Here is a 26,614-nt window from a genome sequence, read left to right as displayed (position 1 = left end):
GTTATTTATTGCCATTTTAATTCTTTATGCCTATGTTTCTCTCTCTATTTCTTCTTGTTATTACAGCAATCCCTTTAATGTTTCCTGCAATGCTGGTTTGGGGGTGGTTTAGGGGTGATAAACTCCTTTAGTCTTTTTTTTTTTCTAGAATAGCTCTTTATTTCACCATCTCAGATGTATGAAACATTTACTTGTTTTTTTAATTTTTTAATATGTCTTTATTGATTTCAGAGAGAAGAAAAGAGAGGGAGAGAGAGAGATAGAAATGTCAATGATGAGAGAGTCATCGATTGGCTGCCTCCTGCATGCCCCCGACTGGGGATGGAGCCCGCAACCCGGGCATGTGCCCTGACCGGGAATCAAACCCCGATCGCCTGGATCCTAGGTTGAAGCTCAACCATTGAGCCACGCCCAGCTGGGCAAAACATTTACTTATTGAAAGTAAAACTGTAATGAAGGCTGTAAGACAAATAAGGATTTTATTGTGGTGTCTCTTGTGGTATAACATTCAGTGTGTTTTTCTGTAATGCAAATGGAATCACCAAATTTGAGATAAAAGGGCCTCAGTAAGAGGCTTTAAATTTTTATCACATAAAGTGTGGATGCCGCCTAAGCACACTATAAATAAGTCATCAGTATGGTCTGCGCTGGACAGTGATTTCAACATGGCATGTACACAGGGATTAAATACATAATTCTCATACGTCAGACACCTGACTGAGAAGAATAAGGAGATGGATGGCAATCTGCTTATTTAAAAATCCTGCATCATTATCGGAAAGTTATAGCAGATCATTTTTTTCCACTTAAAAGTATTTTGTAGAAACAACTTGATTCTTAGGGAAAAAATAGAGAAGAAATTTAGTGTTTTTTTTTAAATGTTTCTTTTCTGATTTTCTATCATAGAATGGGACAATAGGAGATGATAAGATATGGTACTTTTGGTGGTGCTTTTGACTTTTTTCCTAACTATATTGAACTCATTATCAATTTACAGGAATTCAAATTAAACTTATTTAGCAAAAGTTTATTGAGCAACTGGAATAAGGCTATGTACTAAAGATAAATATGATACCATATCTTCAAGAAATTTCCCATTTTATCTGGGAATGAACTAATTCTTCAAATAAAGGAAGAAGGGATGTGGTAAAATCAGTAATAGTCTAGGTGAGCAATGGCATTCTGGCAGGAATATTTTGAGGAATTTGAAAATATGGTGGGAAAAGATAACCTAGAGAATAGAGGAAACAGAAAATTGAAAAATAAGAGACAGAAAATGGCTAAAGAGAAATATAAAGCATTATATGTGTTAAAAGGAAGAAAGACTGCACTAGTATGGAAGGGTAATGTATCAGCAAAGGCTCTGTGAAGGAAAGAATACTTAAGATGGGCATTGAGTGATGGTAGGATATAAGTAGTGTGTGTTGGGAAGATATTTTAGGCAGAAGAAAAACTGGCATATGTATATAAATAGGAACATTTAAGTAACATGAGGAATGCATAGAGAATACATAGAGAAATGGCATAATAATGATACCATTTGTCATATTGTGTGTAACTTTCAAATGTTATTTTGTTTAATGTTTATAATAGCCTATTATAGTTAATATTATAACTACTATTTTTGGATTAGTAAGTAACCTGGCTAAAGTCAAATAGCTAATAGGAGTTGGACTGATCTTCTTAATCAGTTCTGTCTGATTGATTGTCACTAAGCCACATCTCAGCTATTTGGAGTGTTACAGATGTGAGCACTTTATAATTTGACTCTAAATTATTGGAATTGGGGCATAAAGGAGAAAGAGTGCGCAAAGTAGATGCCAGTGTTTCATGCCTGAGTGATTGGGGGAATGGTGGCACTGTAAATGATTTTCATTCAAAGAGTAATAATCAAAAGTTGCTACTAAGCCTGCAGGAATTATTATGTCAAATAAAAATGGTTACTTGTATCAGCAATTCAAGAGAGATCTGAGCTTAAGATAAAAAGGAAAAGAATAACAAGACAGTAAAATCCAGGCAAATACTGATGTTAAAAATAGAAAGAAGAGGAGCCAATGGAGAGTGAAAGATTAGCCAGGATGAAGAGAGAGCTCAGGGAGCCTAGGCTTCTGCATTAGAAGGGAAGGGAAAAGAGAGCATCCAGGAGTACTCAAAGGGTCATGAATTTGTTGATTGCGATACTCAGGGTGCCTCTTAAGACTCTAGCTAGAACTGTATGGTGAAAATAGAAGCCAGATTGAAAGACTAGGAGTGAATGGTTGGTAGGCAAATGGATGCCAGGGGCATGGATGAAAAGTTAAAACTTAGTTGTATTGCATTGCATGCCTTAAGGTGATGTCCACAGTTTTAGTAGGTAAGAAAAATCAAAGTGAAAACCCCATACTATTCCCACATTCACATAATAAAACCTGCAGCTGTATTGAAGAAAAACACATATACCTGATACATAGAAACAAACACAGGGAGGCAGCCAGAATGGGGAGACAAAGAAACAAGTCCAAAATGAAAGAAATTTCCAGGAGAAATCTCCAGGAAAAAGAGCTACATGAAATGGAGGCAAGCAATTTAGTAGAGAGAGAGTTCAAAAAAATGGTCTTGAGGATGCTCAGGAAACTTACTGAGAACTTCAGCAGCATGGAACAGGATTTAGAAACCATGAAAAAGAAGTGGTCAGGAATGAGGACTACAATGCCGGAAATGAGGAGTGCACTAGAAGGGGTAAACAGTGGACTAGATGAAGCATCGTGTCAAATCAGTGATTTGGAAGACAAGGTAGCAGGAAATACCCATTCAGAGCAGCAAAAAGAAAAAAAAATTTTTTTAAATTAGGATAGTTTAAGGGGCCTTTGGGCCAACATGAAATGTAACAACATTTGCATCATGGGGGTACCAGAAGGAGAAAAGAGCAAGGAATCAAGGAACTATTTGAAGAAGTAATGACTGAAACCTTCCCTACCTTGTTGAAGGAAAAATATGCAGAAGTCCAGGAAGTGCTGAGAGTCCCAAACAAAATGAACTCAAAGAGGCCACACCAAGATACATCATAATTAAAATGGCAAAGGTTAAAGACAAAGAGAGAATCTTTTTTAACATTTCTTTCTTTTAAAAAAAATGTTTTTATTGATTTTAGAGAGAGAAAGGAAGGGAGAGGGAGAGGGAGAGAGAGAAACATCGATTGGCTGCCTCCCGTACACCCCTCACTGGGGATTGAGCCTGAAATCTAGGCATGTGCCTTCACCAGAAATTGAAGGGCCGCATCTTGGTGCACAGGATGTTGCCCAACCAACTGAGCCACACCTGCCAAGGTCAAAGAGAGAATCTTAAAAGCGTCAGGAGGAAGACAGTTACCTACAAGGGAATGCCCATACGACTGTCAGCTGATTTCTCAACAGAAACATTTCAGGCCAGAAGGGTTTTGCATGAAATATTCAAAGTGATGAAAAGCAAGGACCTACAACCAAGACTTTATCAAGCAAGGCTATCATTTAAAATCAAAGGAGAAATAAAGAGCTTCCTGGACAAGAAAAAGCTAAAACAGTTAACCACCACCAAAGCAGTACTACAAGAAATGTTAAAGGCTCTTCTTCAATAAGAAAAATAAGAAAAAAACAAAACAGAGGAGCATAGTTATAAAGAATAAAATGACAGTAAATACATAGCTATCAGTAACCACTTCAAAATGGAATGGCTTAAATACCCCAATCAAAAGACATAGGGTAACTGAATGGATAAGAAAACAAGACCCGTATATAGGGTGTCCCCCAAAAATGTATACATGCTTTAACAGCTGATAGCTCAATTTGGAAAATGACATGTATTTTAATAAACACTGCCTTTATAATTATTCAAAGTGTGTGTACACATTTTTTTGGGACATCGTATTATGCTGTCCATAAGAAACCCACCTGAGAACAAAAGATATACACAGACTAAAAGTAAAGGGATCAAAAATGATACTTCATGCAAATGGAAATGAAAAAAAAAAAAAAGCTAGGGTATCAACACAGATAAAGTAGATTTTAAAACAAAAGCTACGCCCTGGCAGGCATGCTCAGTGGTTAGAGCATCAGCCCACATACATGTACCTGGGTTGCAGGTTCTATCCCTGGCCCTGTAAAGGTGTGTGCACGAGGGAACCAGTCGATGTGTCTCTTCCATGTCAATGTTTCTCTCTCTCCCTGCCCCTCTCCACTCTCTAAAAATCAATGGGGAAAATATCCTTGGGTTAGGATTCAAAAAACAAAAAGGCTATAGTAAGAGCCAAAGAAGGACACTATATGATGATAAAGGGAGCAATCCAACAAGAGGATATAACCCTTGTAAACATTTATGCACCCAAAATAGGAGCACCTAAATAAGTAAAGCAAACCTTGATGGACATAAAGGGAGAGATTGACAGTCACAGTCACAGTAGCGGAATTTAACACCCCACTGATATCAAAGGATAGAACTTCCAGACAGAAAATCAACAAGGAAACAGCAGCCTTAACTGACACACTAGGCCAGATGGATTTAATTGATATCTTCAGAGCATTTCACCCCAAAGCAGCAGAATGTACATTCTTTTCAAGTGCACATGGAATGTTTTGTAGGATGGACCACATTAGGACAAAAAAAAAGTCTCAGTAAATTTAAGAAGACTGAAATCATATCAAGTCTCTCTGACCATAATGGTACAAAACAATATTTTTTATTGGTATATCTCCTCGGGCAAGGGAAACAAAAGAAAAAAATAAACAAAAAAAAATAAACAAATGGCTGTATATCAAACTAAAAAGTTTTTGCACAGAAAAGGAAACTATCAACAAAATGAAAAGACAACCCACTAAGTGGGAGAACATACTCACCAGTGATATATCTGATAAGGGGTTAATATCCAAAATTTATAAATCCCTTTTACAACTCAAAAAACCCCAAACAATCCAATTAAAAGATGGACAAAGGACCTAAATAGACACTTCTCCAAAGTGGACATACCAGATGGCCAAGAAACATATGAAAACATATTCAACATCACTAGTCATCAGAGAAATGCAAATCAAAACCTCAATAACATCATCTCACACCTGTCAGAATGGCCACCATTAACAAATGAACAAATAACAAGTGCTGGCGAGGGTGAGGAGAAAAGGGAACCCCTATGCACTTGGCTGGAATGTAGATTAGTGTAGCTACTGTGGAAAACAGGATGGAGTTTTCCAAAAAAATTAAAAATGGAACTGCTTTATGACCCAGCGATTCTACTTTTCAGAATATATCCAAAGAAACCCAAAACACTAATTCAAAAAGAACACGTACACTCCTATGTTCATTGCAGCGTTACTTAAAATAGCCAAGATTAAGAAACAGCCTAAGTGTCCGTCAGGAGATAAGTGGGTAAAAAAGCTGTGGTAGATTTACACAATGGAATACTACTGGGCCATAAAAAAGAAGAAAATCTTTCTTTTTTCGACAGCATGAATGACCTGGAGAGTGTCATGCTAAGTGAAATAAGCCAGTCAGAGAAAGACAAGTACCATATGGTGTCACTTATATGAGGAATCTAATGAACAAAATAAGCAAACAAAATAGAAGCAGACAGACACAGAGAACAGACTGACAGCCGTCAGAGGGGAGGGAGGTTGGGTGGCTGGGTGAAAAAGGTGAAGGGATTAAGCAAAAAACCCCTAAGAACTTGTGGACACAGACAGCAGCATGGTGATGGCCAGAGGGCAAGGTGGTTGCGGGGGGAGTAGAAGAGGGTGGGGGGATACATGGCGATGAAAGGAGACTTGACTTTGGGTGGTAAACACAATACAGAAGGTGTGTTACAGAATTGTACACTTCAAATACATATAACTTCATTAACAAATGTGACCCCAATAAATTCAATAAATATAAATAGGTAGCTAACTAAATAGAATAAGAAAAGGCTTGGGAGTGTAGCAAAGAAGAACAACAGGTCAAGGGTAGCCCTGAAAGGGTGAGTGGAGTGAAGGCAATCACCGAAAAGATGATACAAAATGTGATTTCGAGCCTCCTTCAAGTTAGTGATTATCTTTGTTTATGGGACTTATTTTTCATTGTGAGTTTGAATAAAGGGTCAGCATGTGTGTGTGTGGAGAGAGAAAGAAATCAAGAAGTGGAATATGGAGAGGGACGGAGGCAGGGAGGGAGGGAGGGAAGGTTGATTGCCTTGGAGTCTCATTTCTTGGTGTAGATTTTTGTTTATTTTAATCCTCACTCAAGAATATATTTTCATAGATTTTTAGAAAGAGAGAAAGGGAGAGAGAGAGAGAAAAAGATTGACGTGAGAGAGAAACATTGATCTGTTGCCTCCTGTATACACCCTGATTGGGGATGGAACCCACAACCCAGGTATGTTCCCTGGCTGGGGAGTCGAACCCGCGACCTTCCAGTGCATGGGACTTGTCACTCCAACCCACTGGGCGAGCAGGCCAGAGCTCCTGGTGTAGCCTTTTATTCTTGTCTGATTGTTTGGTGATTCTTAAAAAAGAGAAACCGTTACACGCACATTCAGGACCTCATTCTAGACTTTTCAGAATGCCTTTGCATTTGTTCAGACTCAGCCTTAATTTTTCCACTTCCTTCCTTCTTGTAGTATGGCATTTTATCAATGAAGATATTAAATTGTCCCCATATAGCATCCAGGATATTATAAACTAACACTGGAGAGAGACTACCTGGAACAAAAACTAAAATGGTAGTTTTCCCCCTATATTTAAAAATTTCCAAAATCTTTGACTTAACTGATTTGAGACTTAAGTAAAGGCCTTTGGATCCTTTCAGTCAGGTAACAAAACATGCATTTTCATGCTCAGAGCCAGGCTACCTGGGGAAGGTTACAGTTGCCTGTTTCTAACAGTGTGGTATGAATAGATGTTCAGAACATGCATATGATATGCCTGAATTTCCATTGATTAGAGATTGATAAATTGATATAGCATGAGCTGTAAATTAAATTTACAAAGCCCTTTCAAATTATTTTCCTCACAGTAGCTCCACTGCTAGAGCAATTACTGTTATCTCTAATTTATGAGTAAGTAAGAACATTGCATGTCAGAGGAGCTCAGTGACTCCTCCCAGATTCTGTTGCAAGCCAAAAGCAGAGCTGGGAATAGATTCCTGCAGTGCAGTGTCTTCTCGGGAGCCACTTGGGAAAACATAAATTGTACCCCTATATACACTTATTTAAGTATTTTTTTAAAATGACATTAAGTCCTGTACTGTCAAATCTGTTTACACACCGCTGTCAGCTAACTCCAGCCAGTGTAGGATCTGACAGGGACCTGAGGGGCTGTTGCCAACTGGGCACCCTTGGGCTGACTGGAATGACTTCTTGCATTGTACAGTTACACAAGGTTGTAAAACAAATGGATAGCAACCACCTGTCTTTAATGTTGTATTTTTTTCATTTTTTTGCATTAATTTTGATTTTTAAAAATATTACATGGCTATGGCTACTGAGCTTTTCCATACCCCCCTTTTTTTTCCAATTATGGTTTACATTCAGTATTATTTTATATTAGTTTCAGGTGTGCAGCATGGTGGTTAGACAGTCATATACTTTACAGAGTGATCTCTCTGATACTTCAAATGCCACCTGGCACCATAGATAGTTATTACAGTATTATTGACTATATTCCCTATGCTGGACTTTACATCCCTGTGACTATTTTGTGACTACTGATTTGTCCACTTGCCTTTAAATTTGCTCCATAGTGTGTTCCTCACTCACAGCACTCAATCCCAGCCGTGAGGACAGTTCTCTGTTACACTACTTGGTGGTGTAAACTGCAGAAAAACAAAGGGCTGAAGAGACAGAAACTGAAGAAATCAAGGGTGAAGACCCATTTACAGCTGTTTTCAGAAGACAGCTAATAATAGATCATTCTATGTGTTCTCACTTGACCATAACTTTTTTCATGCCATTATTTATGTGTGACATAACTTCTTTCCTCTTATTTTGATAAAATCCTAGCACTTTTTGAAGTCCCATATCAAAGGTACATCTGTAGAGCTTTCTTCATCTTCAGACAAGATTATTTCTATCTTTCTTCTATATACACAGATCCCAACTGCTTATCAAATTGGATTCCAGTTTTAAATGTCAGTCTCACTCTACCAATAGTAAGGCTTTTAAAGCTGAGCTGAGCCTTTTCTTATCTACTAAGTATCATTAGCACCTGATATGGTGACTGGCCCCCAGCCAGTGGGCAATAATGATCAGCTCACAGGAGTTACTCAACAGGCAGCTTTTCTGTCTCCTTAGTTTGATGTACATTCTAGAAAATAAGTTTCCAGGAATGGTTATTGAAATTTCAGATTGAGAAACCATAAGATTCCCAGGCACCATTGTCTCTCCTCTCAATGGCATTGATAAGTTAGAGAGTTATTGGTTTAGCTCCCTATCTGTACCACTCTGGCACAAGACATGTTTACTTAGTTTTTGACTGAACTGTTCAAGCGTGGCCCCAAGGAGTATTAAGAATTTCTTAATCGTGGCACCCAGATACACATATTCTAACTCTTTTTTTCTCTCCTTCAAGTGAAGCCATTGTTGCTGAAAATGTAATCATTTGTCTTGCTCCTCAGGGGCATAATCTTTTGTGCTGAAGCACTGAAGGACTGATATCTAGTACTTTCACATAGTTATCAGTTTCAAAGTCAAAGATATGCCCTATTGTATGGCTCTGTAGTTCTCAATCACAGTGTCTTGCTTAGCAGTGTGAATAGGGTTTCAGGTGGTTGGGTGTGTGGATAAATGGAGCAAACCAGCAGAATATGTTGTTGAATTCTAAATGTGTCTTAACTACTACTATTGGGTGTTTATTTCATATTGTTTCTGTTTTGTCATGTTTTAAGAGTCATAATCCTATAAAATGCTCTATAATATGTTATTTTCAAGAATAATAACTTTTTGTATTGTTCTCATGCAACTGTAATTTTATTACAGAACAGAAAGTGTTCGTCCACCCAGCACTGGCAGAGCCAAACACTAAATATAGAGAATTGCAGTAGAGAAATTTGGCTGTTTTGTTACAAATGGTGCCACCCAGGAGAACTGGAAGCTAATGCTCAAAACCCCAAACTCCCAGATGCTGTGTAGATTATAGATTATATAGGACAAAATCACAAGGCACCATGAGTTAGCGTTTAAGGGTTTTCCTTGGAGCTGATTGGTCAGATGCGAAGTAAGAGTCATTTCTTCAGGTCCTGGGAACAGCTCTGAAGTCTTTTCTAGTGTACCTCTGTTGGTCTAATGGGAAAGTAGCTAGGGGCTCAGGAACTGGAACAGACTTAGGTCAAGATGTTATCTTTAGCTTGCCAGAGGTCTGGACCTCGTGACCTTTGGTCAGGACTGGGCTGCTGCCTCAGGATTGCTGATTATCTAGGGGAAAGGCTAGGTCTCTGGGGGTAGGAAGAGGGGTGTGGAGGTGGGGGGGAGACAGAGAGAGAGAGAGAGAGAGAGGGGGGGGGGGGAGAGGGAGGGACAGAGATGATTTCTAGAGCTAGAATTTAAAACTAAATTTAGCCTAAGCCATAAGGAACCTCGGTTTCAATTTTTACATTATAATCTACAAAAATCAATAAATGTATAGATTTAGGAAATGCCATCAATAGTATACATTTAAAATTGAGATCCTTTATGATAACAAACTTTTTATATCAAAATAGCTAGTGGTAACATTTTTTTAAAAACTATGATTCTGAGGTTTTGTATATGCATTTTATAGATGATATTTATTATACACCAAACAGGTAAAAATAAGGCCATATGTCTAAGGGTGCAGTAAGATCCAAATTTAGCTTTCTGTTTTTCAACTTTTGTCCATAAAAGTTTGGGACAACAAATAAGATACACCTTTATTCCATATATTTAGGCTTGGAGATAGTCCATTCATGCCAGAGACACTTAGAAGCTATTGTGTGCTTCTCACATACGACAAATAAATGTGCTATATAACCTTTTCCAATTTAAACAGCTCATTTTTTGCAGGCTTAAAAAAGACCTACAGCTAATGTAGTTTCTACTCTTAAAGTCTAAAAGATAATGTCTATTTGGAAAGAAAATATGGAATCTTATGATAACAAATAAGATGAATAATTTGTTTTATTCATTCAACAGATATTTATTGTTTACCTACTATATGTCTTATTCATATTGTAGAAAATAGGATTTTCCAACAGTGTAGATGGTGATTCTTTAAACAATCCTATGAGCTTCCATTGAAGACTTAGGTGGTCCAGAGGAGTAAGATCCTGGTGCTTTTTATCTTTGATGACATTGCCATCATTTTCAAGCTATCTTCACAGAAGTCACTTTGCTTTTTTAACTAAAAATTTGCATATATGATTGAAAATTATTTTATATACAAGATATTAAAATTTTAACATATAATTTTATCTTTCTAGAATGCTATGAGTCAATATTAATAACTTTATACCATGCACAATGCAATCCCTTTCAGTCTTTAGGAGAGGTTTATAAATATATTTTCTTTTTCTTATGGTAAAGATTATAATTTTACCTTTTGTACATTTAACATTTTATAATAAAATAAAATAAAATATTTGTCAAAACACTTAAAATAAAGCACCCTAAATATTGGACACCTTACTCTTAATCATAATATTATTTTACCTTGTTTTAATGCAGGCAGGTCTTGCTCCAAATATACCAAAGTGTATTTTTATTTCATAGTCTGGTAATTATATCAAGAAATGCATATGGGAGAAGGGAGGGAAGGAAGGGGGAGAAGGCAGGGAAGGAAGGGAGAGAACGCAGGGAGGGAAGGCAGGGAGCATCTATTGAATTCATATTATAATAGCATGCTTGGTTCTTTCAGTATGTTTGCTTATTTCATTCTCAATATAGATTTAGGAAGTAACTCTTTATCTCCATTATACAGATGAAGAAACTGAGGGCCATAAACTTTACATAACTTGTCCAAGATCACATTTGCCAGTAAATGGGAAAATCACTTTAGATCTAGGACTCTAGCCCAGAGGTGGGGAATGTCTGGCCCGCAGGCAGGGAAATGATTTGGTCTGGCCCTGCCAAGGCCTCACCAAAGGGAAGCAGATCCAACCATCACATTAGGGATGAGTTACTTAAGTGTTTGACCAAATATAGCAGGCTAATTTTTATGTTGATAATTTTTTATGGCCCAGGAGTGATGTTTGTTATAAATATACAAATGGCCCTCAGCATAAAAAAGGTTCCCCACTCCTGCTCTAGCCCGTGATTTCAGGCTCCTAGTTCTTTTCATTGTCATGGTCACCATGACATTAGGACAAGTCATGCGTTATCTACTGTCAAGAATTCTGCACCTCCTTGAAAGAGGGGCTGTGACAGAATGCAGCAATACACAAACCATGGATTTAAAGGAAATATTTGGTTCTTTCAAAAAAATCAGTCACATAAGCTTTTAGCGATCTAACTGGATCTAAGTAATTAAAGGTCTTTGGATATATTCCATTTATATAATAATTTTTATGGGAAGGGCTATGCTAATGTTTTCCAGTTTGTGAATAATTAAATAGGATACATTATCTAGGCTAGTTTAAGTGATCTAATTTAAAAGTTCTAATTCATCTAACTAAAAACAAGACTTGAAACCAAGATACTGTATTATTCTCCTCCCTCTTTCAGATTCTTTCTTCTACCTCTGAGAGCTACACAGCATTTTCAACTGATAGTGATTTTGAAATTCTCTAAGAGTCATTCTCAAGTGCTTTCTTCCTCTGCCTCTTTTAAATTAAAATATTGCATCTTTCTGGTATTTTAGTTTCTTTTACTGATGCTTCAGTCTTTGCCCCAGAATCTGATTTTCTAGCAACAATATATCTCATAGAAATAGTGATTTGGGATATATGTAAGAAAACAAATACTGCTTCATAGACTTAAAGAATAATAAAGGCTACTTAATTGTCTAGTGTGTAGAAGTTACATTTACATAGTAAAGACGAGACCCTGGTTCTCTGATGTGGTAGCTGTCTGAACTGTAATTCACAGTTCAGAAAGGACACAGCAGAGTCCTTTCTGCTGTCCTCAAAGACTAACCTGGACCATTTGCCCACTGCATGAACTCTTCTGGCAAAACAAATCTGCCTATTAAAAATGTGTCAACCTGGGATATTCCATGTATAATTTTACATTATTTTGTTTTTCTCTTGCAATCTCATCTTCTTGTTAAACATTCATGATTGGAAGACTACCTATTACAATAGATTAAATTCAATATACTAGACTATAAAATACAGCTTTTACATAGTTTTGCCTAATTAGTTTTAAAATTGAAACAAAAGAACTTAATTCTTTATTTCTGCTGCTCATCCTGCCTTATTCCACCCCTAAAAGATTTAAAATTCATTTGGTCTACTTCAGTTAAAATAGCTACACTATTTATAAGCAAAGCAAAACACACATATGTTGAGAGAACTAAAATTTCTTTAAAATTTTTTAACAACTCACTAAGTTTATATTGACACTTTCATTCACTTATTCATTCACACAATCATTCATATGTAAATATATCGATTCTGGAATATTTATTGAAATTTTTCCCTTGTAGGTATAAATTATAAGTAAACAGGAAGATGTCCTCTGCCTTAGTGGGTGCCATCGAGGTTCTTTTTTTCGCATCTCCTTTATTTCACCTTCCAGAGATCTATTTCCGCATAACTCAAATTTTAAAAAAGAAGTTTTCCTCTAATACGTATTCTAAGTTCTAAATAATGTTTAAAATATATTATACTTTAAAACCTGCTATCAATTCTTTGATGTTGTAGAATACTTCACTAAGTGCACCTCAGTTATCTCCTTGTTTTTAGGCTTTGAGATTCAGAAACATTTGTATAACAGTCACAGCAAACAATAAACCATGACTCAAACTACAGTTTAACTCCTCCCTGAAATTAAAGGGAAATTAGTATTTTCTTTAAAGTATCAATTAATATTTAATACGTCTCACTTTTGCAAGGTGATTTGTAGATCCCTACTTTAAATGGGGTGTAAAATGACTTAAATATATAGGCATATTCTTTTAATTTAATTTTTTTTTTTAATCCTTACCCGAGGATATCTTTTCCATTGCTTTCCAGACAGAGAGAGTGGGAGGGAGAGTGGGAGGAACATGGATGTGAGAGAGACACATTGATTGGTTGCCTCCTGCACTCAATCAAGCCTACAATCACAGTTCATGCCCCTGACCAGAATTGAACCCAGGACCCTTCAGTCCCCAGGTGGATGCTCTAACCGCTGAACCAAACCTGCCAGGGCCTACTAGGCATATTTTAAAACTAGGTAATTCCGTCAAATTTATGACAGCTCAAATACCAAAATGCACAAACTCATCAGAATACCACAATTTGACATTTTAATCTTTTTTCTCTGGTTATAATAGAAAAACTGGTAGAAAATTTAGAAAATGCATAAAATTATTTAGCAAAACCAAACCAAACTGTACAGTGTATCATAGCTGATTTCGCTGATAATGCAACCGCTCCTAATATTACATATTTTCTTTATTCCACACATTCATTCTGACATTCTGTACATTTTTATTATTCTCAACACATGCTTGCAACTTTATATTTTATTTTTTACTAACAGAATTGTGTGGTAAACATTTTGTATAACATTGAAAACATTTTGTAAACATTTTGATACACAGATTTTATGTCAGTATATGACAATTTTTTGAAGCAGTTTGCTTGCTTCCAATTTAGCTTTTTTATAAATAATACTGCTATAAACAATATTATGCATTTTGGAGTGTTTCATTAGGAAAAATTCTTATAAAGAGGGAATAAATTCAATTCATTTATAACACAACAATTCCATTTTGGAGTTCTTCATTTAATTTCTTAGCAATTTGAAATGTGTTGTCAAGAATTTTTTCCCATGAAAATCTTATTGTTAATATTACATGATGAATCTATATATTACACATATTTATGTCATGCATTTCCCTGTCATCATATAGAAACTTGATTGATTATAGTTTGTTTTTTAATGTCTCTTTTCTCTGAAAATGTGTAAAAATATTTTCTAGCATGTAGTCTTACAGAAGAGTAATTTCATTTTGTGGCAGTAAGTGTAATGGTTTATAATATCTCCTCAAAGAAAGGGATGGTGTAATAACTTTAAAACAATCAATATAGTTATATCTCTCTACCTTGATTTTTCTTGGAGCTCAGTGAACCCATCTGCATAATCTGGTCGTTTTTCAGCGAATGTGCCTCTTCCAGTTATTCTCATTTCATTCCCCAGAGTACTTAGAGCTATTTCATGTCCTTTCACTGACCATCTTAATTTTTCTTTCTTTGTTCTCTTCAGCTCCATTCAATTTTTAAAATGTTTATACTTTCTTGTCTGACATTGAAATAGAGTTTAATTCTATGACTGCATTATTAATTGACTTCAATCTTTCCTTTCCTCACCCATCTTCATTGCCTTATAAAATATGTATTTTTATCTCCGGATCTTCCCCCTCCTACTTCGTAAAAAGCATTTTTAAACATTGTATTAACGTGCCAGATTATTTTCTAATTATTTTTTCTTATTCCTTAATAAAAAAGTTTTAGAGGTCTAAGTTTCTTCTGATTCTTCAGAAAGAGTTTCACTTTTCTTGGTCTCCTGCAGACTCTCATAGAGCCGAAGTTTATTCGCTCAAGGAACAGAGCTAATTTCCCCCGTTGCCCACTTAAACCATCCTTCCCAGCATGGTTTAAGCCAGTAAGTAAAGCACACGCATTGCCCTGGGCTCCACTCTCTGACCTGGGATTGCTGGCTGACTGCTCCCCACAGCCTGAAAGGGAAAAGTTGATATGCAGTTTTTGCCAAACTCCCTGGACCTAGCATACTTTTCAGCTAAGTCAGTACTCATTTCAATCCACCCTATATAGCACTCAGAACAATTTTCTTATTATTTATTTTCTTCATGTCATACACCACATTTTTCTACTCAGAATACTGCGGTGATTTCTTTCTTGTTTAAGGATGACTTTCATGTTCATGAGCCTGGCTTGCAAGACCCCCCATAATAGACCTATTTCTCCACCCTCATCTCAATTCTTCATCTCTGTGCTCTCCCAAATCGAGCAGTTGTCCAAGCAATAACCTGCCTTTGAAGCCGAGATCAAAAGACACATTCTTTAATGGCCCAGACCTCTGTATTTGCTTATTAGTGTAAGCTTCCTAAATAAACAGAGGAAAGCTAAGACAATTAGAACAGAGTGTCAAAAAATAAGCATCATGCTCGCTTTGGCAGCACATGTGCAAAAAATAAGGAGCCCTTTTCGTTTGCTCTGTTTAAACATCCACACGTGAACTGAGCTCTTACAGCGATTGCAAACACATTTTTAATTTTGCTTTCTTCAGCGCTGATTCTAATTTCAGGTTCCCGTTTTCACACATATTATTTCCCCTTTCCCTCAACCTCTGTGTTGTATTTTATTTTGACATTTCCAGGTTTTGGCAGCAGCGCTCATCTTAGTTGGTCCATCTGTTGCGGGGCCTCTGCTGGTGGGTGTCCAGCCTTGTGCCATGTCCTTTCCACATGAGGGGTCGGTGAGGGGTGCGAAGGACATCACCTGGCCCCCGGGGCTGCATTTCTACCCAGGCTGAGCACTTGCATGAAAACAAACGGGGTGCCGGTGCTAGAGCATTGCCAGGTTTCTGCACTTTGAAAAAGGAACTAGACGTAAGAATGCGTAGCATTTCAAAAATAAAGAGTCTGCGAGGAACAATCGCGTGAAGGAAAGGGTTTTTTTTTAACCTTGGCCATGAGATAAACCATATGTTCTCTAGGGTAAAATAAAAATAAAAGAGTTACATTTTAGGACTTTTCCAAGAACCTATATTGTCGTGGGGGAGAAAACAAACTTAAAAAGGAACTAATTCACAATGTGGTGGAAGATTGTGATAGCACTGCTAAGGAAATGGAGGGATAATGACTATGCATCATTTCTTTATTTCAAAATAATACATTTATGGTTAATGTGTTATTTCTTATTTGGACTGATTTTTACAGTGTTTCTAATGATGCCTTGTTATAGATTAGTGTTTATACCATCTAATTATTTCAGTAAGCACTATCATTTATAAAACCCATTGATACCTTTAGTACTAAACCTGTTTATTTAAAAACATTTTCTTATTTCAGAGACACACAGAGTTATATTTTATGTATATTACTTAGAAACAAATAAAAACATATGAAACTTTGTACAGTATATGTGTATAGGAAAGTAAAAAGAAAACTCTAAACTCTGAAATAAGAAAATATATATTTTAAATAAACAGATTTAGTACTAAAACTATCGAGGTTAGTTTGCACATAGAGGAGGTTGATTGGCCACCCCAAAAAGTGATTTTTTTTTCCTTTATCTAGACCTAGCATTGAAAGCCCAGGAATTTAATCTTCACAGGGGCTAGAACTGGTGGTGGGTTTAGAGTTACTGATTTGTACCCACCAAGCTCACAGAAGTATTTTGTGTAGAGTATGTAATGTCAATTAATCAAGAAGTACTTTATATAAATTTTAATGTCATTAAGTTACTGTGAGAAACAGTGTAATGTAGAGTTTAAGAAAGATCAAAGACTTAGGGTCTGAATCCTGTCTCAATGGCTTATTGACTCTGTGATCTCGAGCAATTACTGTGATCCCTCTGTGCCTCAGTTTCCTCATCTATAAATGAGGATAATAACCTGGCATACTTCATAGAGTTGTTGTAATGGTTTAAAGAGTTAATTCAAGTAAAGCATTCAGAGTGGTGTCTGGCACACAGTAACTGCTCAAAAAATGTTCCCTATTATAATTACTGTTACTTTGAGAAACACAAGTAAAAGGCAGCCCGATATTCACATCTTTTATCTGGCTTCCCCCCCCCCCCATTCTCTGGGTAGGAGCTACCAGAGAAGCTGAGCTTCTGCAGCAATCCAAAGTTTGCCCTTTTAGCCAGGGAATTAGGACAAATATGTTAGTTACATAATTGGACATAATTGGACTGTCTAATGCATTTAATAGCCTGGTACATCCATGGTGCAGTCCTTTTTTTTTTTTTTTGGTTGTTATTCAAGTTTTATTTCAAAGACTTGAGACATTTACTTCTGGCACACACCATATGCTACATACAGTTGTTTTTATTTATTGATTGACTGATTTACTTAACTTTTTGGGTGGCAGTGGTTCACAAAACTATACAGGTTTCAAGTGTACAACTCAATAAAACATCATCTGCACACTGCATCGTGTGCCCATCTCCCCAAGCAAAATCTGTTTCTGTCCCCATGTTTTCCCCCTTTGCCCATCTCCACCTAGCTGGCAACTCCTTTCCCTCTGGCTCTCACCATACTGTTGTTTGTGTGTTATGTATACATGTTTTCTGGCTAATCCCTTCACCTTCTTTCATCCAGCCCCAACCCTTCTCGCTTCTGACAGCTGCCAGTTTGTGTCTTGTATCCATGCCTCTGTTTCTATTTTGTTTGTCAATTTATTTTTGTTCATCAGGTCCACATATAAATGAGTTCATATGGTATTTGTCTTTCTCTTATTAGCTTATTTCACTTAGCATAATGATCTCTAGGTCCATCCTGCTGTCACAAAAGGTAAGATTTCCTTCTTTTTTATGGCTGAGTAGTAGTCCACTGATGGACACTTTTGCTGTTTCCAAATCTTGCCTATTGTAAATAACACTGAAATGAACATAGGGTGTATTTATTTTTTAGAATTAGTGTGTCAGGTTTCTTTGGATATATTCCCAGAAGTAGGATCACTGGGTCAAGTAGCAGCTCCATTTTTAATTTTTTGAGGAACCTCCATACTGTTTCCCACAGTGGCTGCACCAGTCTGCATTCCCACCAGCAGTGCACCAGGGCTCCCTTTTCTCCACAGCCTCAACAGTACTTGCTATTTGTACATTTATTGGTGATGGCCATTCTGGCAGTCTTGCCTCGGGGAATTTGGAATAGTTAGTCTGTGGACGAAGACTCTCCCCTTTGGTGCTCTCATTAAGCTAATTAAAATCTTTATTACATGTTCGTATTATATCTGTGTGAGAATCATATTTGTGCCTTTTATTTTGAAAATTATCTTTTAAGACTCTCTTTTCCTGTTGCATTTTCTTTTTACTCCTGTCTCACCTTAAGTGTCTAATGATGTAATAATCTCTAAATCTTAGGATTCTAGGATGAATCAAGCCAGTTATCTCTCCCAACTTTATATTGCATTTCACGTCTTTTGGCAATTTACAGCTACTAAGAGGCTATTGGGCAGCAGAAAGCGATTAAGCCTTAGATGTTACTAAAGTTTCTTAACTCCATTATATGCATATTTCAATACAAGATACACACATACATAGTGTATGTATATGAGAGATAATATTTTAGGTAGTGAGAGATTTTCCCCCAAACTGATTTATTATAAAGAAACAAGACACTAGGGGAGCCTCTTTGAGAAGGAAGAAGAAAAAACAGTTCCTAAAATTTGCCTCAGGATCAGAATATATCAGGAGGCATATTGATTTAATGTGGCCTCATAGGATAATACAACTGTAGTACATCAAGGAGAATTTGCTGTTAAATTCTGAAAAACATTCTTTACATACATTTTGCCAAATTGGTAGGTAAAACAGATTGTTTATGTGAATTGAGTTCTCAGGTTATATCAGACTCCCTTGGAAAATGTACTTTGTGATCATCATAGAATATTTCACGTGACTAATTTTTATTCTCATTATACATGGCATGTTCATGTTTATTTATGTCTCCTATTTGGAAAATATATACACACTGAAGATGGAGGAATGTGAAGGCTGACTAAAAGCTAAGTAGTAAGAGGAGGGAGGCATGAGATGAAGGATGAGCGCTGAACTCATAGCTAATTGGAAACACATCGCCCTCTTTCTGATGGGGCCATGTGGGCAACTTGATTTTCCTTCTTTGCCTTGGCTCAATTTCTGTACAATCTAGTAAGTTATAAAACTCATTTTGGTGGGGAATTGAAAGAAAATATAACTAAATAGGTGTATGATATTATCTAAGACTAGAGTTTAACCTAGAGGTTTTATTCTGGTGGGCTATAGGCCAGAACCAGTCAACAGGAGTGTTTCCTTGAGCTGCGCTACACTGGCACCTACAATGTTTTGTTTTGTGACTGGTATAATTGGTTGTGAATATTTGAACCCCAAGATGTTTCATATGAAAAATCAAGATTTATGATATGTCTTTAATATTGGGTCCTCATGCCCTGGCTGGTGTGGCTCAGTTGGGATAGCAATCTCCCGTGCATCCACAGGTCTCTGGTTCCATTTTCTGGTAAAAGGATATGCCAGGATTGCGGGGCTTGATCCCCAGTGTGGGGCATGAAGGAAGCAGTGGGTCAGTGTTTCTCTCTCATCAGTGTTTCTCTTTGTCTCTCTCCCCCTCCCTTCCTCTTTCTCTAAAATCAGTAAAAACGTATATTTTTTAAAAAGTTTAAATATTGGGTCCTCAGGCAGCTCTGGGCTCCTATTTCCTCAGGGCAACAGTTGATAGGCTCCTAGTAGTGATTTCCCTCCTTGTAAGAGAGAAATATTCCACAATCTATAAAAGCCTATACCACTTTCTATTACATCCCTTAAAATATCCATAAAATTTATCCTTATGCTAACATAGTGGTTTTCCCTGTGTCCGATTTGCTTTACTTGCTTGTGCTTTCTGCCTGCCCTCTATGATCCTTTGAGTTTGTGAACCACGGTTTAAGTGTGAGTTTTTGATGATTGTGTTTATGATATACTCATCTCCCATTCTCAGTGCTTAGCAGAATCTGTTAGTCAGGAGATACTCAATGTTTATTAAATGAAGGCATTGCTCTGCCTGAGTTGGTTAGAGTATCATACTGATACGCCAAAGTTGTGGGTTCCATCCCAGGTCAGCGCACATACAGGAATCAAGCAATGAAATGCATGAATAATAGGTGGAAAAACAAATCAATGTTTCTTTCTCGCTCCCTTCCTCTTTCTCTCAAAGAATCAATCAATCAATCAATCAATGAATAAATAACAGCATTAATGAATTCTCATTGTAGGATTCAATGTTATCTATTTCCAGGGATAGAGAACTAACTTAGGGATCTTTACAATACAGATCAACCACTGTTGATTTGTTGGTTTTCCTGTCAGGCTTAGAGTGAGATGAAAATTAGTCATGGTTGGATTTTAGGAAGTCAGATTTAGGACAGGTAGGTAAGTAGCTTGAAACTAAATTTGGAAGATATTTAAATTCTCTTGGACTTTGTTTTTTTTCAGCTTTAATATGATAGTATCATAGCTTTACATTTTGCTGTGAATTTGTTGGTAAACTCAACTGTTACTCAGTTGGTAAGTTTCTCAAAATAAAATCACATAAGATTGGTAGAGACTAAAAATATTCTCTAATTCTTCTGTTTTTACTGTTTAGTAGAATATGTATGTTCCTCCAGTATGGAGTTTATCCAACAAGTATCCAAAAAGTTTCTAACAAGCACCACATTAATGAAACAATTAAATAACCAAAAAACTTTAAATAAAAAGTAAACATATAGAATTCTTAAAACAAGAACATAATAATTATAGATTTTTGGAAAAAATATAAAATTTAGCTAGTATATAACTGGGTATGAAACATATATATAGTTAACTTTTATAAGTTACAGGTATTTCTTTTTGAATTGGATAAATTTTATATGGTAGTTTTGGGAAAACGAGAAATCAAACAAGAAGAAATGATAAAAGGAAAAGCAGAAATGATAACATGAAAGTGTGAAGTAAAGCAGCTTAGGCTATGGGAAGAAGTTACTAATGACAGGAAATTAAGGATAAAGATACAACAATATGGTCAAAAAATACAAACAGATACAGTTGGAAAAAATGTAAATATTTAATTTTGTTGTAGATTTAAAGAAGAATTATGATTTATTTTTGTTATTTAAAGTATTTAAATATATGGACATACCAATCTTTACTTTTTTTTATTCCTTCATTTCTTTCTTTGTTTAACATTTCTTTAGTAGCCAGAATATGCTAGGTACTGTCCTAGGTGCTGGAAGATCAGACCTATAGCAAGTTCTTTATTACGTTCTGGAGGGGTAAGAAAAGTAGAGCATCCCAGCACCGTTTTATATGAGCAGTGGTAGAACTATGCTCAAAGTATTGACAAAAGTCAAAAGGGCTCACTTTACTGTGTGGAAGGAAAGGGAGGATTAGGGATAGTTTCACAGGTGGTCATGTGTGTGCTGAGGCCCCCAGATACACAGCTTGTAGGAATTAAACCAGAGAGAAGAGCATACAGGGCTGAGATTGGAAAGAGGGAAATGGTATACTTGGGGTATGGCAAGTATCTCTGTGGGTCTAAAGCAGAGTGTGGAGTGAGAGATGGTGATGAAAGATGAGGCTAGACACGATGTAGGGAGATTTATTGAAAAATGTATTGAACTAAATATTTGGGGATTTATTCTTTACATGAGAAAAGACATTCATGCATCATAGGCAGGGAATGACATGGTAAAATTAGTACTTTGATAATATCAGTGCAGGGATATGTGGAGGGTAGATGGTCTGAGCTGCAGGTGAGAGACAAATGAGATACAGGGAGACAAATTAGGAGGTAATTTCAGTGGTTTAGGAGTGAGAGCTAAGGATGGATGGTGACGGAGTTATAAGTAAGTCAGCATTTAGGAGGCAGAGCTATCATGCTTGATATCCCAAACTATATTGGTGCTGAGATGAATTTTCATTTTTTTAAGAATTGCATGTCAACCAGCGGGAGTGGCTGTTGGTGCTATTCACTACATCTGCATTTGGAGATACATAGCAGTGAGGAGAGTCTCCTTGTGGGGTTGTGGATTCAGATAATTAATGTAGTTTGGGACATGATAAGTTGAGATGGCTGAAACATATTCAACTGGGGATGTCAAGTAGAAAATTGTAAGTGGGTTTGAAACTCAAGCTATTACTTAACAGAGGGAAGGATGTGCTTCTTCGAATGGCCCAAGAATGGAGTCCTAGGGAACACTTATTTAAGGTCATGAAGAGAAGAATGCATGTAACACTGTATGACAGTTACTACTTTAATCAGCATAACCTTATCCACAGTGGAAGTAGCTGAGGCACAAAAAGGCCAGTAACTTGCTCAACAGTGAGAAGCAGAATCCAGAAATGTCAAAAGAAATAAACAGTGAGAGAGAGTGGCGTTCAGGACATGTCAAGTTACAAATTAATGTATTTTGAAAAAAAATATCTGAGTACTTAGATAATACTTAGTAAGTTATACTTAAACTGTATTCTAACCTTAAGATGGTGATTCTAGTATTCTGAAAATGCCTTTAAACATAATGCATAAGTAATCTATATGTAACCAGCATGCAACCCAATACTATTTTCTCTACCTAGAATAAAGAAACTTTTATGTAAATTCTCCTAATGTAATCCAAATCTTTACTTAATAGAACAATATTTATTTATTTATTTATTTATTTATTTATTTATTTATTTATTTATTTAAAATATATCTTGATTGATTTCAGAGAGAGGAAGGGAGAGGGAGAGAGAGAGAGAGAAATATCAGTGATAAGAAAGTCATTGATCAGCTGCCTCCTGCACGCCCCTGACTAGGGATGGAGCCCGCAACCCCGGCATGTGCCCTGACTGGGAATCGGACCTTGATCTCCTGGATCCTAGGCCGACGCTTGACCGCTGAGCCACTCCTTAACGGGCTAAAACAGTATTTATTTAGAGTTTATATTATTTCAGATCCAAGTAGTTGCTTATACTGTGATACAAACTTTAAAATGAAACTTACTTTTACATTTTTCACAGAGGCTTTAGAATCTTTAAACTACTGAACAGTAGTTTACTTCAAAGTAATTCAACTCAGCAAAATGTATCGAGCTAGATGCTTAGATACTGAAATTGTGTGTGTTCATGCACACGCGTGCGAGTGTGTGCGAGTATGCGTGCGTGTCCTTGTATCTAAATGACTAAGAGGCTAGAGAACACCTACACAAAGAAAATTACTGTAGCATACTTTGGGAGACTAGCTAATAAAACAGTTTTTTGAAGGATAGGCAAAACTTGGCTATGTGAGAAAAGAAAGGAAGGGCCTCTGAGCACGTAAACTGTGAAAACTGGAAAACATGAAACCATGAGACAGAAAGAGTATTCATTTACCCTTCCACTTCTGACTGCATGCAGTGGGGCTTACAAATGGGCTATTTTATTCATAAGGAGGGAGAGTCATTCTAGGGGTTTGCCATACCCAGATCTATATTTTATGAAGATGGTTTGAACAGCAATACGTAGCTAACAAGATTTTTGCTTCTACCTCAGGGATTTGGATAGAAAGGTTGGTGCTGACTCAGTGGCCCAAGATTGATGGCCCACATTCAGAACTTCAATATTAGCTAAGTAGCTTTGGGTTCTGATCAAGTCCTAATTTATAGACTTCCAGGCTACAGAGAAAAATGTCCTTAATTTTTTTAAATAGCATTTTCCACTTAGACAAATATAAGTAATATTAATTGCAGGAAATGACGAAAATAAAAAGGAGCACAGAAAATAAAATCGAAATACTCTATAACCCTACCACTTATAATTAGCTACTGTTAATATTTTGCCAAATATTATTTTAGTATTTTTCCTGTATGTATTCATTTATATACACACGCATAAATACATGTAAGATTTTCAACAAAAGTAGATCATTATAGTACTCGTTTTTATCACTGTTATGCTTTTCCCGACATATATATTGTGCACAATTTATGACATTATGCACTTTTTTGAAAATAATATTGAGTATTTTTATTGTAAAGTGATAAAATGCTCATTAAAATAGAATCTTCTCTTAAGCAAAAATAAGATGATTAGAATCATCAACAATCTCTCCCCTAAAGAATGATAAACAGCTCCTTTCGTGGCGCCTCGGAGGCGGTCGGCTGCTGCAGGATGAAGCTGAGCGCCTCTTTCCCAGCCCTGGCTGCCAGACACTCATTGCAGTGGCTGATAAAGGCAAACTTCGTACCTTCTAAGAGGAGCGTATGGCCACAGAAGTTACTGCTGACGCTCTGGGTGAGGAATGGAAGGGTTATGTGGCTCGAATCACCATGGGAATGACAACAAGGTTTCCCCGTGAAGCAGGGTGTCCTGACCATGGCCGTGGCCGCCTGCTGCTGACTCAGGGGCATCCCTGTTACAGACCGAGGACTGGAGAGAGGAAGCGCAGATCTGTTTGGGGCTGCATTGTGGATGCCAATCTCAGTGCTCTCAACTTGGTCATTGTGAAGAAAGGGCGGAAAGATATTCCTGGGCTCACTGATACTACTGGGCCTCGTCGCCTGGGGCCCAAAAGAGCTGGCAGAATCCATAAGCTTCTCAATGTCTCTAAAGAAGATGATGTCCACCAATATGCAGTGAGAAAGCCCCTGAATAAAGAAGGTAAGAAACATGGACTAAAGCACCCAAGATCCAGCTTCTTGTTACTCCATGTGTCTGTGACACAGACATCGGTGTATCGCTCTGAAGAAACAGCAGACTAAGAAAAATCAGGAAGAGGCCGCAGAATATGCTAAACTTTTGGCCAAGAGAATGAAGGAAGCCAAAGAAAAACGCCAGGAGCCGACTGCCAAAGGCGCAGGCTGTTCCCTCTGAGAGCTTCTACCTCCAAGTCTGAGTCCAGTCAAAAAGTCTGAGATTTTGTAAGAGTAACAAATAACTGAGGACAAACATAAAAAAAAAAAGATAAATATACCAATCAACATTTGAGCATACTAAAGATTTTTACATGTTGAACTAAACAATAACAAACATTTTTAGTGTTCAGTATTTACCAAGTATGGTCCTAAGTACACTACGTATGTCATATTTTTTCACAAAACCCGATGAAGTTATTATTGTCACCAGTTTTAAAGTGAAGTCATTGAGGCACAGAAAGATTAAGTAACTTATATAAGACCACACAGCTAGGAACAAGCAGAGCCAGTGTCGAGACCCAGGTTATCTGTTTTCAGATTTTGCAGCCTTGAATTTATATTCACTTCATGCAGTGATTTATTTCCACCCGCCACTCACCGCCAAGCTTCCCTACAGAGTCATTTCTATCTTATGGTTGCGTTTCCTCATAGCCCAACCATTCTGTGACACATCTAACCCAGCATTCTCATATCAATGTACCAAAACTGGTGATTCTTGCCAAAGTCTCTAATAAATTTCAATGCAGTGGACACCTTGGGCACCCAGTTTGTTTGCACCGTCAACCCACCCAGGGCCAGGACTGCTTCCCCTTCACTCTGTTTTCTTGGTTTCCATGGTCTGGCATTCTTACTGTGTTCTACCTATGGCTTTGCCTGCTCCTTCTCAGGCTCTGATTTTAGGCCACTCTCTTCAACCCATTTCCAAACGTTATGTGGAAGAGCGTCATGTCTTCTCACTCTACATTCTTTCCCTTGGAATTCATCAATTTCCACAGGCTCAAGTATTAAACATTCACTGTTCCTCCCAAATGTGTATCTCTGTATCATATGAGCTTCAGACCCATATGTACAATTACCTCAGCAGCATCACTTGACTTATTAAAGGCTGTCTTTAAAATACTGGATATCCAGATACTTCTTCCTCCCTGTTTTTGCCATCTTAGTAAATAGTACAACAATCCAGCTGGAAATTTGAGCCAGTAATCAGTGCATAATCTTTATACCTCCTACCTTTCTTATTCCCTGCATTTAGTCAAGCACTAAGTTCTGTCAATCTTACTTCCTTAAATCCCTTTTATTTATCCCTTCTTGCACTGCCAAAACCTAACCCTCCATTTCTTATCAGGGTTACTGAACTCTGATTTTTTTATTCATTGTTGTCTCTCTCCAATCCCTTCCCCACATATAGTCACATTTTGAAAATAAATGATCTGATCAAGTTATTCTCTGGTTAAAAGCTCTTTGGTGGCCTCTTAACTGCTTTTGAGGTTATGATTAAAGCTCTTCAAGAACAGAATAGATTCAATGACATGGAAGCATAGATGAGACTGATGAATGTCAGAGGGATGGAGGAGGGTGGGTGGAGGGGGAGAGAGTAACCAAAGAATTTATATGAACATATGCACAACCCAAGGACATGGACAATGGTGGGGAGAGGGACTGGGGAGGGGGAAGGAACGGGGTGGAACGGGTCATTGGGGAGAAAAAGGGACATCTGTAATATTTTAAACAATAATAAAATTTAAAAAATAATAATAATAAAATTATGAAATTTAAAAAAAAAAGTGCTTACAGGCCCCATGCCCTAGGCCTAGAGCCTTAACCTCCCCCACATTATCACTTCCGTGACAAGCTCTAATCTCTCAGTTTAAGCACTTTACCCTTTTATTACCTAGTTCTACCTCATATGTCCCTTCCACAGGGAAGACTTCTTCCTCAAAGTAAGTTGCATCTCCCATTTCAAAACACAGAGAACTTCTTGCTAACACTGTTCATAATTTTAATTAATGATTAACTCTGTCAGTATCTGCTCACCATCTGTCTCCCTTGCAACACTGTAAGCCCTCTGATGGTAGAAACTGTGTCTGTTTATTCACTGTTGTATTATTAGTCCTTCAGTA

The 26,614-nt window shown here is 37.1% G+C and overlaps 1 protein-coding gene and 1 pseudogene across 1 annotated transcript in view; both read left to right on the top strand.

Moving 5' to 3' along the window:
- PCLO (piccolo presynaptic cytomatrix protein) overlaps positions 1-26,614 on the top strand; it is a 341,606-nt gene that overhangs the window by 110,544 nt on the left and 204,448 nt on the right. The gene's annotated exons all lie outside the window — the stretch shown is intronic.
- Positions 2,590-24,713, top strand: LOC107527169 (small ribosomal subunit protein eS6 pseudogene; annotated as a pseudogene).

This window comes from Miniopterus natalensis, chromosome 10 (assembly GCF_054644295.1).
Source record: "Miniopterus natalensis isolate mMinNat1 chromosome 10, mMinNat1.hap1, whole genome shotgun sequence".
In the NCBI taxonomy this organism is placed as follows: domain Eukaryota; kingdom Metazoa; phylum Chordata; class Mammalia; order Chiroptera; family Miniopteridae; genus Miniopterus; species Miniopterus natalensis.
Note: the sequence above shows the minus strand (reverse complement) of the source record. Positions and strands in the feature narration are given on the sequence as shown.